This window comes from Oryctolagus cuniculus, chromosome 1 (assembly GCF_051225735.1).
Source record: "Oryctolagus cuniculus isolate XC-2025 breed Fujian yellow rabbit chromosome 1, ASM5122573v1, whole genome shotgun sequence".
NCBI lineage: Eukaryota > Metazoa > Chordata > Mammalia > Lagomorpha > Leporidae > Oryctolagus > Oryctolagus cuniculus.
In genome coordinates, this window is record NC_142867.1 from 170,000,324 (window position 1) to 170,015,210 (window position 14,887).

At 47.4% G+C, this 14,887-nt stretch overlaps 1 long non-coding RNA gene across 1 annotated transcript; it reads left to right on the forward strand.

The window, feature by feature from the left end:
* Positions 1–4,002: 4,002 nt before the first annotated feature.
* LOC138844313 (uncharacterized) lies at positions 4,003–14,674 on the forward strand. Its single transcript, XR_011379941.2, has 4 exons — positions 4,003–4,161; positions 8,320–8,371; positions 13,977–14,021; positions 14,622–14,674. It is a non-coding gene; the product is annotated as an uncharacterized LOC138844313 (long non-coding RNA).
* Positions 14,675–14,887: the final 213 nt, after the last annotated feature.

Below are 14,887 nucleotides of genomic sequence, written 5' to 3' on the forward strand. Positions count from 1 at the left end.
ATTTTATGTGCTAAATCAGACAATTAATGTATTGAAGGCTGTAGGATGTTAATAATTGTGAATTTAAAGTCCATACGACTAACTCCCCCTCTCTGGAAATCTCACTAAAACTGTAGGTAAAGGATGATTATTTTTCAAAAGTCAGAAATGCATAAGGATGGGGAAAAAAGGCAAGGAGACAGAGCAATAAATTTTGGAAGCTAAAAAGCAGAATGACAGTGAACTTACTTTAGCAGATGCGAGAAACTTGAATCTTAAGCCTGAAGTGGGGAAAGCCAAGAATATCCTGATGGAAACCACAGAACCCTCAACAGACTCATTACAGAGGCCGAGGCTGAAGTTGGGGGCCATGGGCCAAAAGAGGGAGGATCACTGAAAAGCAGTTGGAGCTCGAGACCTCATTGGAAGCCTTGCAAAACCGAGCCCATTTCATCCCGGCAGCATAAACGTGGAAGCTGCTAATCTGCGTAGAATCAGAGGGGCCCTGGAGCTGGGGCATCACACCACAGGTGGCAGCCCAGGACTGCCCTGAAGAAAGGGGGAGTGAACGAATGTGAGTGAATGGGGCTGAACACCAAGACCCCGTGGTTCCCCTGCCCCCAGCCCACCCCAGTCCTCCATCCCCACGCACTTCCCAAACACTGAGAGTTCAGAGTTCAGCCTTCACCCTTCAGGCAGGAGATCGGAGAATGCGCTCGGGGAACTCTGACCAGCCCAGGAAGAAGGAGTAGAGACAGTGGCATTAAAGGGCACGGGCAGATCAGCTAAGCGAAGCTCAGGGTTGATGAGCCCTGCTCTATGCTCAGGACTCCCAAGCAGCTGTTGCCAGATGTCTGAGGGAAAGCTCCACTATGGAAGGCAGAAACTGGGATAAATGGAAACCTGTGAATTGGAGGGGGTGGAGACCATGGCGGGGAGCTCAGGAAAACCACGATGGGGTGTGTGTGTGTGTGTGTGTGTGTGTGTGGCTAATTAGCCTTGCAGACATGTCACTGGTTGAGAGAGCACCTGGATTTGATCCTTACTCTTGCTCCTGACTCCAGCTTCCTGCTAATGTACTTGGAGTCCTGCCACCCAGGTGAGAGATCAGGATTGAGCTCGAGTCCTGGCTCCACTTTGGACTCCAGGCTCCTGCTAATGCATACCATGGGAGGCAGCAGGTACATGGGTCCCTGCCACCCACATGAGAGACCTGAACTGAGTTCAGGACTTCTGGTCCTGGGTCAGCACTGTGGTCTAGAGGGTAAAGATGCCCCCTGCAGTGCTGGCATCCCAGCTGTTCCATTTCCAATCCAGCTCTCTGCTGTGGCCTGGGAAAGCAGTAGAAGATGGCCCAAGTCCTTGGGTCCCTGCACCCACGTGGGAGACCCAGAAGAAGCTCCTGGCTTTGGATCAGCTCAGCTCTGGCCATTTGGAGAGTGAACCAGCAGATGGAAGACCTCTCTCTGCCTCTGCCTCTTTGTAACTCTGCCTTTCAAATAAGTAAATAAATCTTAAAAAAACAAACAAAAACAAAACAAAAAAAAATGACTTTTGGTCCTGTTCCCACTGTTGTGGGTATTTAGGGAATGAACCAGTGGATGGAAGAGCTCTGTCTTTCCAATAAAATGGAAATACAAATATAGTTTAAAGATGTATAGAAAAATTATTTTCAATTAATTTGAATAAATCCAATTTTTTATTTTTTAAAAAGCGACTTCTGAATCTCTTTCTGAAAGTGTTCAAGTCATGAATTTCCCTCATTTTGTCTAACTTAAAAGCCTGTGCAGAGTTCTGCTGGCAAGAGCGGTGGTGTCCAGAGGCGCATGGCCGACTCTGTTTTGGAACAGGAGAGGAGTCTTCAGCTGGGAATTTTCGCTGTCTGCATACTACAGAGATGGGCCGAGCTGGACACAGCAGCACCTCCCCCACCCAGGGAGCTGTGTTCCTCTACTGCACTCTGCGCCCGGCATCTGCTAATGAACAGGAGGGGCTGTTTGATCTGGAAGTTCTGACTGGATGCTCTGAATCAGCTGTTGTGCTGAGCAGCCATGGCCTTGGCTTTCAGCAACTCCCAGTGGGGTGGAAGGTAAGGCTGACAAATTGCCTTCTCAGTCCTGTTAGTGACCTTCTTCCCGGCTGTCATTTGACTTTGGGGAGAAAGAGCGGTGGCCGCTAATTAGGAATAGATTGGGGGTGGAGGGTGGAAAGACAGCAGGGGATGACTGGTGGCCGGGGGACACAGTTCAGAGACTTTTGTTTAAAGAAGTTCACAGTGAAAGAACTGTCAATCCTTCTTCAGAATGTGGGACTGGAGAGGCTACATTTAAAAAACAGGCAGGACAAGTCTAAAGGACTTCAGAAGGACTCCTTAGGACAAGGATCTGTGAACGTTTTCTGCGAAGGGTCAGGCAGTAAACATTGCAGACTTTGTGCGCGTCATGCAGTCTGTCACAACGGCTCAGTCTGGCATTTCAGTACAAAACAGCCGCAGATGGTATGTAAGCAAAGGAGTATCTGAATAATGCCTTATTTGTATAAACACGCACTGGCCTCTGTTTGGCCTCAAGTCCCTGGTTTGTGGACCCTAGCCTTAGATGGGAGGAGATAGAAATGCTAAGGAATGAGTCTCTATTTGTCAAGTGCATGACTATCAGAATCTTAGCTGTTTTAGTTACTGGAAGGCTCCACCAAGTTGGTGAGCTAAAGGTGCATTTGTTGTTGTAATTTTTTTAAAAGATTTATTTTAGGGGCCAGTGCTGTGGCTCAGTGGGTTAAAGCCCTGGCCTGAAGCACCTGCATCCCATATGGGTTCCGGATCGAGTCCCGGCTGCTCCACTTCCAATCCAGCTCTCTGCTATGGTCTGGGAAAGCAGCAGAAGATGGCCCAAGTCCTTGGATCCCTGCACCCACATGGGAGATCTGGAAAAAGCTTCTGGCTCCTGGCTTTGGATCGGCACAGCTCCAGCCATTGTGGCCAATTGGGGAGTGAACCATCAGATGGAAGACCGACCGACCGACCTCCCTCTCTCTCTCTGCCTCTCCTCCTCTGTGTAACTCTTTCAAATAAATAAATAAATCTTTAAAAAATTATTTTATGCATTTGAAAGGCAGAGTTATGAGAGGGAGGAGAGACACACACAGAGATCTTTTATCTGCTGGTTTGTTCCCCTAATGGCCACAACCTGCAGGGACAGGTAGAAGCCAGGAGCCAGGAGCTTCTTCCAGGACTCCCACGTGGATGCAGGGGCCCAAGCCCTTGGGCTATCCTCTGCTACTGTCCCAGGGCCACAGTCAGCTGCAGGTTTGATGGAGCTGCAGTGTCCCTTTCAAGGTGGCCCACTCACATGGTGGTTGGTGGGAGGCCGCCTCAGTTTTCCTCCCCCCAGGTCCTCCCTGCAGGCTGCTTGAACATCCTGACAGCATGGCAGCTGGCTTTCCCCTGAGAGATTCAAAAGAAGGACCCAGGAAGAAGTCTGCTTTATCTGATCCAGAAAGCCTCAGAAGTCACATGGCATCACTTAGGCCACTTTCTGTTTTTTGGAAGTGAGGCACTAATCTGGCTCATTTTCTTTTTATTTATTTATTTTGACAGGCAGAGTTAGACAGTGAGAGAGAGAGACAGAGAAAAAGGTCTTCCTTCCATTGGTTCACTCCTCAAATGACCGCTATGGCCGGTGCGCTGCACCAATCAGAAGCCAGGAGCCAGGTGCTTCCTCCTGGTCTCCCATGCGGGTGCAGGGCCCAAGGACTTGGGCCATCCTGCATTGTCCTCCCAGGCCACAGCAGAGAGCTGGACTGGAAGAGGAGCAACCGGGACAGAATCCGGCGTCCCAACCGGGACTAGAAGCCTGGGGTGCTGGCACCACAGGCGGAGGATTAGCCAAATGAGCTGCGGCGCTGGCCCAGTCAGGTTCATTTTCAAAGGGAGGAAATTAGGTGCCTCACTTTGAATTTAAGGATGGAAAAAAAAAAAAGAAGCAGGATCCCTATAGTCTAAATTCTCCTCCTTTTCCAGTTGTAAACCTGGTCATCATTTTCTCAGGGACGCCTTCCCTGACCTGAGCAGGATCCTCTCTTTGCAAGTTCCGGTTGGACCCTACCTTGCCCCCTGTCCCACTTCACAAGGCCCGTCACGCAGCAAGGCAGCTGTTCTCAATGTCTGGTCCTTGTGCATCACCAGTAAGTAGCTCCTGAACATTTGTTAGAACTATAGGTTCTCTTGTTTTTAATAGTTATGCAGCCAGACTTTGCCTGCTCCCTCCGTGAGGTTTTGTTGTTGTTCTTGTTGAAGATTTATTTATTTATTTGAAGGGCAGAGTTACAGAGAGAGAGTGGAGAGACAGAGAGAGAGGTCTTCCATTTGTTGGTTCATTCTTCAAAGGGCCGCAGTAGACAGACCTGAAGCTGGGAGCCAGGAGCTTCTTCTGGGTCTCTCACACAGGTGCAGGGGCCCAAGCACTTGGGCCATCTTCCACTGCTTTTCCCAAGGCATTAGCAGGAAGCTGGATTGGAAGTGGAGCAGCCGGGACTCGATCAGTACCCATATCAGATGCTGGCATAGCAGGATGTGGCTTAACCTGTTCTACCACAACAGACCGCAGAAATATAGGTTCTTGGGCCTCACCCATTCTCACTGAGTTAGAAACTCTGGGGGTGGTGGTGAGGGGCTCAGCAGTCTGTGCTTCAATAAGCCTTCCCAGGGCTGTGACTGTGGCTTGGAGGGTTAAGCCACCCCTTGCAATGCTGGCATCCCATATCGTAGCACTTGTTCTCAATTGCTCTGCTACCGATCCAGCTGCCTGCTAATGAGCCTGAGAAAGTAGCAGAAGATGGCTCAGGTGCTTGGGCCCTGCCACTGCCATGGGAGACCTGGATGGAATTCCATACTCTTGGTTTCAACTTGGGCCAGCCTTGGCCATTGCAGCCATTTGGAGAGTGAACCAGTGGATTGAAAATCCTTTTCTCTCTCTGAAACTCTGCCTTTCAAATAAATAAATAAATAAATAAACATTTGAAAAAATAATAAGGCTTCCCAATGATTCTGATGTTCTGTCAGTTTGAGAGCCATTGCTTGTGCTAATGTAATTTTCTGTTGATTGTTAGGATCCCAATCAAATATGCACTCCATGGGGGCGGGACCTGCCTTTGTCCTGTTCATTACAGTATCTGCCAAACCCACAGTTGGTGCTCCAAGATTTCTATGTGGTAGAATTCTAAAGACAGGTAAGAAAGTATGGGGACACGGTCAGAGAAAGCTGCAAGCAAGCTTCTGCCTTTCTGCTTTTATTTACTACTATTTTTTTTTTTTAATTGACAGGTAGAGTTACAGACAGTGAGAGAATGAGACAGAGAGAAAGGTCTTCCTTCTGTTGGTTCACCACACAAATGGCCGCTATGATGGGCGCTGCGCTGAACCGAAGCCAGGAGCCAGGTGCTTCTCCTGGTCTCCCATGGGGTGCAGGGTCCAAGCACTCAGGCCATCCTCCACTGCCTTACCGGGCCACAGCAGAGAGCTGGCCTGGAAGAGGAGCAACTGGAACTAGAACATGGTGCCCACATGAGATGCTTGCACCACAGGCAGAGGATTAACCAAGTGCGCCACAGCGCCAGCCCCTTATTCACCTCTAAAGTCACCACGTTGGATGCTCCAGCCTCTTTGTCTGCATCAGCTAGGGATTCATTACCTTGCAAATAAAATTGCCTCTAAAGAGGCCTGCAGTGCTGGGTCCCTGGGCAGGCACCAGGAGCTTGAGGAAGTGCCCTGGGACAGGACAGACTCTAACACTGAGCTGGGGTGAGTGGTAGGTGCCACATTAGTGATGGATTCGGCTGAGGGATGCAAGTCTGTGTCCCTCTTTGGGAACTCTGACAGCTTGTAGAAGGCAGATGCATCTTCTCCACAAGAAGATAAGGCATGGCACAGGAAGTGTAACGAGACAAGGCGGAAGTCAGATGACTTCAAGAGAGCTGATGGGGCCAGTGTGGGGACAGGGAGGGTAACAACCAGTGACAGGGACAACAGCAGCTAAAGGACTTTTAACTGTGTTCACTTTGAGTTCTTTCTCTTCTTACTCCCTATCCACACTGTCCTTTCATTATGGCTGTTAACCATTCATGTCTTGACCATGTGTCTGGTCATTTCTAGGTAGGACAATAGACCCAAGTTAAAAATCATTTCTTAAAAATAAAGCAAGGGACTGGCATTGTGGTGTAGCAGGTAAAGCTGCTGCCTGCAGTGCTGGCATCCCATATGGAGGCCGGTTCATGTCCCGGCTGCTCCACTTCTGATCCAGCTCTCTGCTATGGCCTGGGAAAGCAGCAGAAGATGGCCCAAGTCCTTGAGTCCCGTGCGGGAGACCTGGAAGAGGCTCCTGGTTCCTGGCCTTAGATCAGCACAGCTCTGGCTGCTGTGGCCATATGGGGAGTGAACCCCTGGATGAAAGACCTCTCTTTCTCTCTCTCTCTCTCTCTGCCTTTCAAATAAATAAATAAAATCATTAAAAAAATAAAAATTAAATTAAAGCAAAACATCCACTGCACAGACTTGGATTGTGACTTCAGAGCAGTAGACATCCTCTGTGTGTGTATGGTGGGGCCACTCCCTGCCCCCTTCATCTCCAGGTCAGCCTTTGCAATGACTTTTGGTCCGTCTCTCATGTGAATGTGAAGGTTACAGGCTGTGTTCTCACACCTGTCCTGTGGCAGCCTGTAGCATAAGAGGTCTTTCCTCTGTGACTTCTCCTGAGGAGGTCAATGTTACCGATATCAGCCAGGCAACGTCAAGGGTGCTCCAGAGTAACAGGGGTTAGAGACAGAGCCTGCCACAGCGAGTCACCCAGAGAACTTCCTTCTTGGTGACCCAAATAAACGGGCATAGGCCAGATCCCACAGGGCCAGTTATCAGTTCAGAGGTTGGCAGATTGACTTTTGCGCTTGTTTTCATAAAGTTTAATTGGAGCACAAGCCTGCTCATTCACATATTCTTCAGCATCACAGTGGTCATGTGACGTCCTTTTGACAGCACTTGTTTGGCCCACAGAGTTCAACATTTGCTGCCTGACCTACTACAGATGCAGTTTGCCACCCTCTGTTCCAATGGAACATTTAGCCCCCTGCTATCCCCAGCTCCTGGCCTGTGCCTGGCTGTGTTTAAACAGCTTGATTTCACCCATGCTAGTGGACTTCTAACACATTTATTTTACGCTTTTTACTAAGGAATAATTTCAAATTTATATTAAAGTTGTAAGAATGATACCATGAAGAATATCATATGCCTTTTACCAAATCCACCTGTCATTAACATTTTATACCTTTGACTTCATCACACGTGCTATCTCTCTCTCTCTATATCTATCTATCTGTCTATCCATCTATGCACACGTGTGTACCTTACATGTATTTCATCCCCTATTTATTATGTATAGCATTTTTAATCATTGAGGCTTTACATACATGAAAGCTCTGCATGTCTAAATACTTCTATTACATGCCCAGGTTTCCTAAGAATGGGGATTATCTCTCATAACCAAGTACAGCTGTGTAACTTTAGTAACACTGACACTTTTTGGTGCCATCCATATCCTAGTGGATATGCTTTGTAGGTTTTTTTCTACTCCAGGACAGAATTCAGGGGAAGGAATTACATTTAGTTGCTATGAACCTGGGAGTTTGGAGGTTTGATTCTGTTAGAAGGATTAAGTACTTCCTTCACCTGACTCTCTCAGAAAACCATAAGAAGATGACAACCTTGTTTCCAGTACTTTACAGCCTATACTTGGGAAGTACCTTGAACAGTCTGGGGAAATTTCTAGATGTGCATTCATGGAGTGAGGCTTCCACCCACATGGTCTCCAAATGACCCCTAGGGAGGTGGATTTCCTGCTGAACTTTCCCACTCTTTGGAAGCAATAGATTTGAGAAGATCTTTCCATGATGGACCCAGGCCCTACAGGAGAAATGCACACTAGACTTTATATCATTTTGTGAATTTGGAAATGTGGGCTAAATAAGGACCCTAGAACTAAACATACAGATTTGGAAGCTGTAGCTATGAGATCAGAACCTTAACAAGGCTCATGACAAATTAAAATTAATCATATCAAGGAGTGCTACCATTTAAAGCATAGTGGTCTTTTTAAAATAAAAAGAGAAAGATACTTTTTGTTGGAATAGATTAAATAAAACTGAATTTGTACTAAATGCAATAGAGCTTGATTTGGTGTGTGTGTAACCTATCCAGTAATGTTGCAGAAGTGTGTGCCTGTGTGTGTGTGTGTATAAAATGTACCATTCATTTAGTCATGTATTCGTTGCTTTCACCAATGATTTTTTTTGTAGGTTGATTGTATACTAATTGCAGGGGACCAAGAAAGAAACCACACATTCCCAGGTAAGCTGGGAAGGGCCGTTTTGAGTATTAAAGACTTTGAATTTCTCTTTCCGAATGTTATTTTCACCATCCCTGACCTGGACAGGAGAATACAGGTTCGAAATTCTGAGCCTTTGGGAGGTGGCAGTGATCTTCTGGAAAATGTGAAACCTGGCAGCCGTCTGTGGCTGAACTGAAAACACTGGGAGAGGGTTTAAGACTCTAACGATTCTTCCAGAACAACCAGCCTGACAATGAGTAATACGCAGTTTGATGTGAAAATTAGAAAACTGGCAGACGAACCTGCAAGAGGGAAATTGGATTTCCAGAGAGACGAATGGGAGGCCATGCGGCTGAATAGAGTTCATGAGATGCAAACGCATGCAGGGGAGTTGCCACCCGCCCTCACTCCCAGTGTGCAAAATCAGTCCCTGCACTGTGTCCCTATTATTTATTTATTTATGGGTGAAAAGCGAGAGTTCCGCGGTCCTGGGGTTTATTATCAGAATGGATGGATTCAATATCAAGCAATGATGTGTTCAAAATGAAAGCCACATCATTAAATGTCACAGGCATTTATTAACACAGCTTCCTCCTTAGTTGAATAAAATAGGCATTAACCCACCAGGTCCCACACAACTCTCTCTTGCCTTCTTTTGTTTGCCTTTGGTGTCTCCATCTCTGGGAGACAGTTTGGCTGCAAGCATATTTGGGAAAAGCAGAGCTATGCAGGGGAATGCGATGCGGAATGGAAAACCCCTAGATGTGGCTTTGAACAAGGAGGATGCTACCTTCGGAAGGCACAGTCGTCTCCTGCTAACGCCCTTCCCCCCCTTTCCCCATCAGCTGTGCCCTTAGTTCACCCATTTGTTTCCCTTCACTTCTCTCCCTCGACTCTCTCTTTGCATATCATTAACTTGGAGAACTGGCTCCCATTCTCCTGTGCTGTAACATAAAAAAGATTTATTTATTTATTTGAAAGGCAGAGTTACAGACACAGAGAGGGAGAGACAGAGACAGGTCTTCCATCTGCTGGCTCACTCCCCAGATGGCCCCAACCACCCAAGCTGAGCTGATCAGAAGCCAGGAGCCAGCAGCCAGGAGCTTCTTCTGAGTTCTTCACTGGGTGTGTTAGGTAGGAAGTCAGATATGAGCTTATGCGTGTGTAACAAAGGCCTAAGGAGACATCTAGGTCCAGCATATGCACTCAGAGTCATCCCGATAACCTTCCAGGGGCAGCCCAGTATCTGCACTTCAAAACATCCTGCCCCTGATCCTGATCTTCCAGGGGGTCCTGCCCACCTTCCTCTAACCTGGTGGCCGCCAGCCAGGCTTCCTCCTGTCTGATAACTTCAGGGGGAAACTCAGAAAAGAATTTTCGTATTTACATCCCAAAAGTCCTATGTTCCAGGAGGAGCAGAGGTGGGGAGGCAAGACCCATCCCCTTAAAAACCCCTGGTCTCAACCAGACTGCGCACTCAGCCCGCTGCCTCGCTGCTGAGTTAGCCGCCTGGCCTGCCCAGGTGTATTCTCTCCACTCAACTATGTAACCTTGCTCTTCCCCAGTCTGAGTGACTGTGCACTCTCTCTCAGGTCCTGTCTGGAGAGATGCCCTACATTCTTACGATGTCCCTGCCCTAATAAACCTTGCTATTTGCTTTCCACTTACTCACCATCTCACACCTGAATTCTTTCTTGTGCAAAGACAAGAACCCTTGCATTCTCTGGTAACAGGTGCAGGGGCCCAAGCACTTGGGCCATCTTTCACTACTTTCCCAGGCCTTCAGCAGGGAGCTGGATTGGAAGTGGAGCAACCAGGACTGGAACTGGCATCCATATGGGATGTTGGCACCCCAGACAAAGGCCCAACCTGCTATACCACAGTACCAGTCCCGAATTGTAACTTTTAATCTGGACACAACAGTAGGTAGGGAGGTGGCAACATTCTTCTCTGAGAATTTTCTGAACTGCTTCATGCCCAGGGCAGCTCTATGTTAAAAAGGATGGCACAGTTTTGAATACCCATGCTCCAATCAGAAGAATTGGTAGAAACGACATAAATCCATTATTACTGCCCCGAAAATTCTTCCTGCTCCAGGCGGAAAAGATAAATTGCCACCCAAGTGATAAGTTAGCTTGAATATTTCATTGGATCAAATGAAACGCCATGTCTGGAAAACCTCTCCTCTTTTAAATTAGAATTAAAGAATTGTTATCAGGCCAATAATAGACACTATCATTTGCATACATTTCATCTCAAGAGACTTTTGAAGTTATGCAATAGGCAAGTGGTTAATTGTTCTTCACACTCCTGACATAACAAATTATGCCTCAGATTGGAGATGAACCCATTTTTGATTGTGGTGATTGACAGGAGCCTGCAAGGATAGTATCCTGAAAGACTAAAAAGCGTCTTTGTTGGCTCTCCTATGGAGACCTTGGAGACCATAGGTTCTAGATGGTTCCATCAGGTGAGGATGGAGACTTTATCCGTCTGGGTTCCCAGGTGAGTGTGTAGTAGTTTCCTGGTCAATTGGATTAGAATTATAGCAAAAACAAATCTTTGATATACGAAACCACTGAAATATCAGAGTTAATTTGTTAAGGTGGGGCAGCAAATTGGGACAAACCTGAATTGTATGATCACCTAGCAATGGAAAAGCTGGGAAAGGTGAGAGAGGATTGCTAATTTGGCTTAAAAGAACCCTGGCTCACCCCTTGGGGCTGCTGTGTCCCAGAAAAAAGTGGAGCTTCTATTACAAGGAAGAAGTACGGGTGATATTGGGTGGGTACTCTCAGTGTCTGCCAATCCATCAGACACTGGGCAGGCGAAACAAGGAAGAAGCTGAAGCCAAAAAGGCAGGGCGGTGGATATCTGGGCATTTCTGTAATTCCATGCCTCAGACCGGTGTCCCAGAAATGTCTGATCCCAAGTGGCTCCTTCTCCCTCTGAGCTGTCAAGCTGCCTGGTTAAGTGACTGTTAAACAGCCTCTGCCAGCTACCTCCTGCCTCCTACCGCCCAAAAGCCTGCCCTTGAGGTAGGGAGGGAAGTGATCCCTGCTATCCTTTTGCAGAATCTCTCAGCGAGGTTATGAGGCTGAACAGATTTGTGTTTGAAAAGGGCTTTGAGGCTCTGGCTTGAAAGGTACCACAGAAGTGCAAATGCCTGCAATTCATCGGCCTGCTGAATGGAGCAGGCTGTGAATTGCTTTAAACTAGAATTTCAGGGCCCAAGGCTGGTGTCTGGGATTTGCACAATGGTTTTTTGAAAGCGCTTTCTTCTGTGAAGACCAGCTCTCTGTTCCCACAGTTCCTCACCCCAGCTGGCCCCAGGTGCTCTTCTCACCCAGGCCCTGGAAACTTTTATCAGCATTCCCTGACCTCTTCTGGGATTTACCCCTTGCACCATTCAATAGTCTGCCCCCACTTCAGGCTCCTCTTCTTGGGAGAAAGTGAGCCTCTGTCAGCTAGACTAGGAGACTGGCTCCATGAGCAAGTTGGAGAACCCCCAGACTTGAGCTCTCCAGCCTGACAGGCAGCAAGCCAGTCACTGACACGGGGTGGTTGAAGAAAGCAGGATTTATTGCAAAGTACAGAGCAAGGAGCAGGGCAACTAACACTGAATTCCCAGGCTCCTAGAGGGGCAAGGCTGAAGGTTCTTATAGACTGAAATTGGGGTTGAGATGTGCTTGTCCAGCTCATGTCTGTGTTCCTGGTTGGTCGGCAGTGCTGGTGGCCCTCCTTAGATTAATCAGCAATATAGAATACTGGGTTGTTTTGGGAATGTTGATGATGGCCAAGTAGACTCTAGCTAGGTGGAGTTACTTCTTGTGCAGGGCCTGGGATTCCTGGAAAAACCTCAAGAGAAGACCGAACATCAAGATGTTTTCTGTAGAGGAGATAAATGACTTCATGAGTCTGTGATCAAGCACACTGTGGGGCTGGTTGCACCACCCCCTCAATTCAGTGACTTAATTTTAGGGACAAGGAAACCTCAAACTAAGAAAGGCAGACCAGGGGCCAGTGCTTGATGCAGTGGGTTAAACTGCTGCCTGCAGCACCAACATCCCATTTGGGTGCTGGTTCGAGTCTTGGCTGCTCCATTTCTGATCCAGCTCTCTGCTATGGCCTGGGAAAGCAGCAGAAGGTGGCCCAAGTCCTTGAACTTCTGCACCCACATGGAAGACATGGATGAAGCTCTTGGCTCCTGGGACGTTCTCTATATATGTCTCTTTCTCTCTCTGTATCTCTGCCTTTCAAATAAAATAAATAATTTTTTTAAAGCAGACTAGGAGAATATGGTGTTTGTGGTGGCTACTGGCTAGGCATAGTACAGGTACTTGTCTCCACATGAGAAAGATTTCAAGAGACATAGATAAGGGTGACCAGGAAAGCAAGATTTATTTAAAGCAAAAAGATTAAGTGCTGGCAAGCTTGGGAAAGAATGAGTTGCAACCAACAAGGTTTGTGATTATCTTTTATATTATCTGGAGGCATAGGGTGTGATGTCTGGGGCAGGGTTTAATTAAATATTCAAGAAGGGTGGGAACTTGGGTGGGGCTTGGGTACTGCTCATGATATTATAATGAATGGCCTAAGGGTCATCACTGGAACACCCTCTGCAGCCATATTGGGTATTTCCAGCTGGCACTGATTCTGAGTTTGCAACATTGCAGAAGTCGTGGTTCCCACTACGTGAAAGGACCTAGTTTTAGTGGTGCACTGAAAGAAAGCTTTGGGCAGTGCATGGAAAGGTTTGGCAAAGTGCATGGGAAGGAGCTCTGGGTGGTGTCTGGGAAGAGGCTTGGATGATGCAGACCAGGGTGTCACAAGGGCCAGCAGGGATCACCACAGAGGTCCAGCATGCCCTGGGCCATGCTGCTGCGTTGCAGGACATGCAGATGCATCAGGCAAGGCAGGGAGGAGGGTAGCGGTGTCGAACCTCAGCTCCTCTTGCTCTCATTACTTCCCTGCACATCACTGGGAGACTAGAACCTGATAGAACCTAGCATCTGCAGCAAAGACACTGTAGAGGGCCTGGGTTTTGATTTGACCTACCACAATAAACTGCTTGGAGCATTTGTTAAAAGTGCATTGTTCTGGGTCCGGCGCTGTGACGCACTGTGTTAAAGCCAGCATCCCATATGGACACTGGTTCTAGTTCCGGCTGTTCCACTTCAGATTCAGCTCTCTGCTGTGGCCTGAGAAAGCAGTGGAAGATGGTCCAAGTCCTTGGGCTGCTGCATCCACGTGGGAGACCCGGAAGAAGCTCCTGGCTCCTGGCTTCTGATCAGTGCAGCTCCGGCTGTTGTGGCCATCTGGGAAGTGAACCAGAGGGTGGAAGAGCTCTCTCTCTGTCTCTACCTCTTTCTATAACTCTTTCAAATAAATAAAATAAATCTTTCTAAAAAAAACCGCATGGTCCCAGGCCAACTCAAGAACTACTGATGTGAGATCTTCAAGGGAGCGCTCCAGAAGTCTGCATTTTCCCATGCGTGTGAGTGTTTGCCCATAAGGGATTATGAATAAAGATTTATTAAATGATATAAGAACTGCAGAACACTTATAATGTCCCAAGTCCTGTACTAAATGTCTTCCTTTTATTTTCTCATTTTGCCTTATCAGAAACCTTGGAGGAGCTATAATTCGCAGTATCTCTGCATTTTCCAGGTGAGAAAACGTGACCATAAGGGATTCAGTCAGGATTGGGACCCAGAGTATGCACTGGCACCCTGACATGATTGAGTTGTTTGTTTCCCGTCCCTGAAGATGAATATTTTTAGAAGGATTCGGGGCAAAAACCCAATAGAAGCGCTCTCCAGTGGTGAGGTCTCTGGCAGCAGAACTGGTGGTATGCTCTTACCCAATGCTGCAGCATCAGGAAGAGTTAAATCTTTTTGACAATTCAGTGGCCCCCTTTGGGTTTGCCCAAATGGCACCTGTTGTTGAAGTCAGCAGAGCTTGCAATTTAATTTCATCTTCCTGCAAACAATCTTTTTCATCAGAGGGTGCAATGATGATAGGACTCTCCCAGCCATGCAGTTTCACTTTCAGCAAGGATGATGCAAAGTATAGTCATTGTTTTCTGCAAAGAGAGGGAGAGTTATGGTCCACCCTCAAACCGACTATAATGAGGAAGCACGTGTCTGGATAAGGAGAGAGGGAGTGGGGAGCAAGTGAGGATGAGAAGGGGTGTGAGGGGGCCAAGCTGCACACAGGGCTCCTAAGAGACTCTTTCCCCTCCGTGAGCTGTCGGCTGTCCACTTGCAGGCTCATCATCGAGCACCACAGCATCTGAATGCTGCCATTATCCAAATGACAAGTAAGTGCCTTTCCCATTTATTAGGCATGAACTCACAGCATGGGCGTCAGGGACTATTTCTGCTCTCAACTCTGAGCTAAGTGGTCCCTTTGGTTTGGTAATAAAGGTAATAATGATAATAACAACTCCAGAAGAGCAGTGCTGCTAGAAGTCACCATTTGTTTGCTGCCATACTAGGTGTATTGCATACATTTCTTTAATTCTCACAAAAATC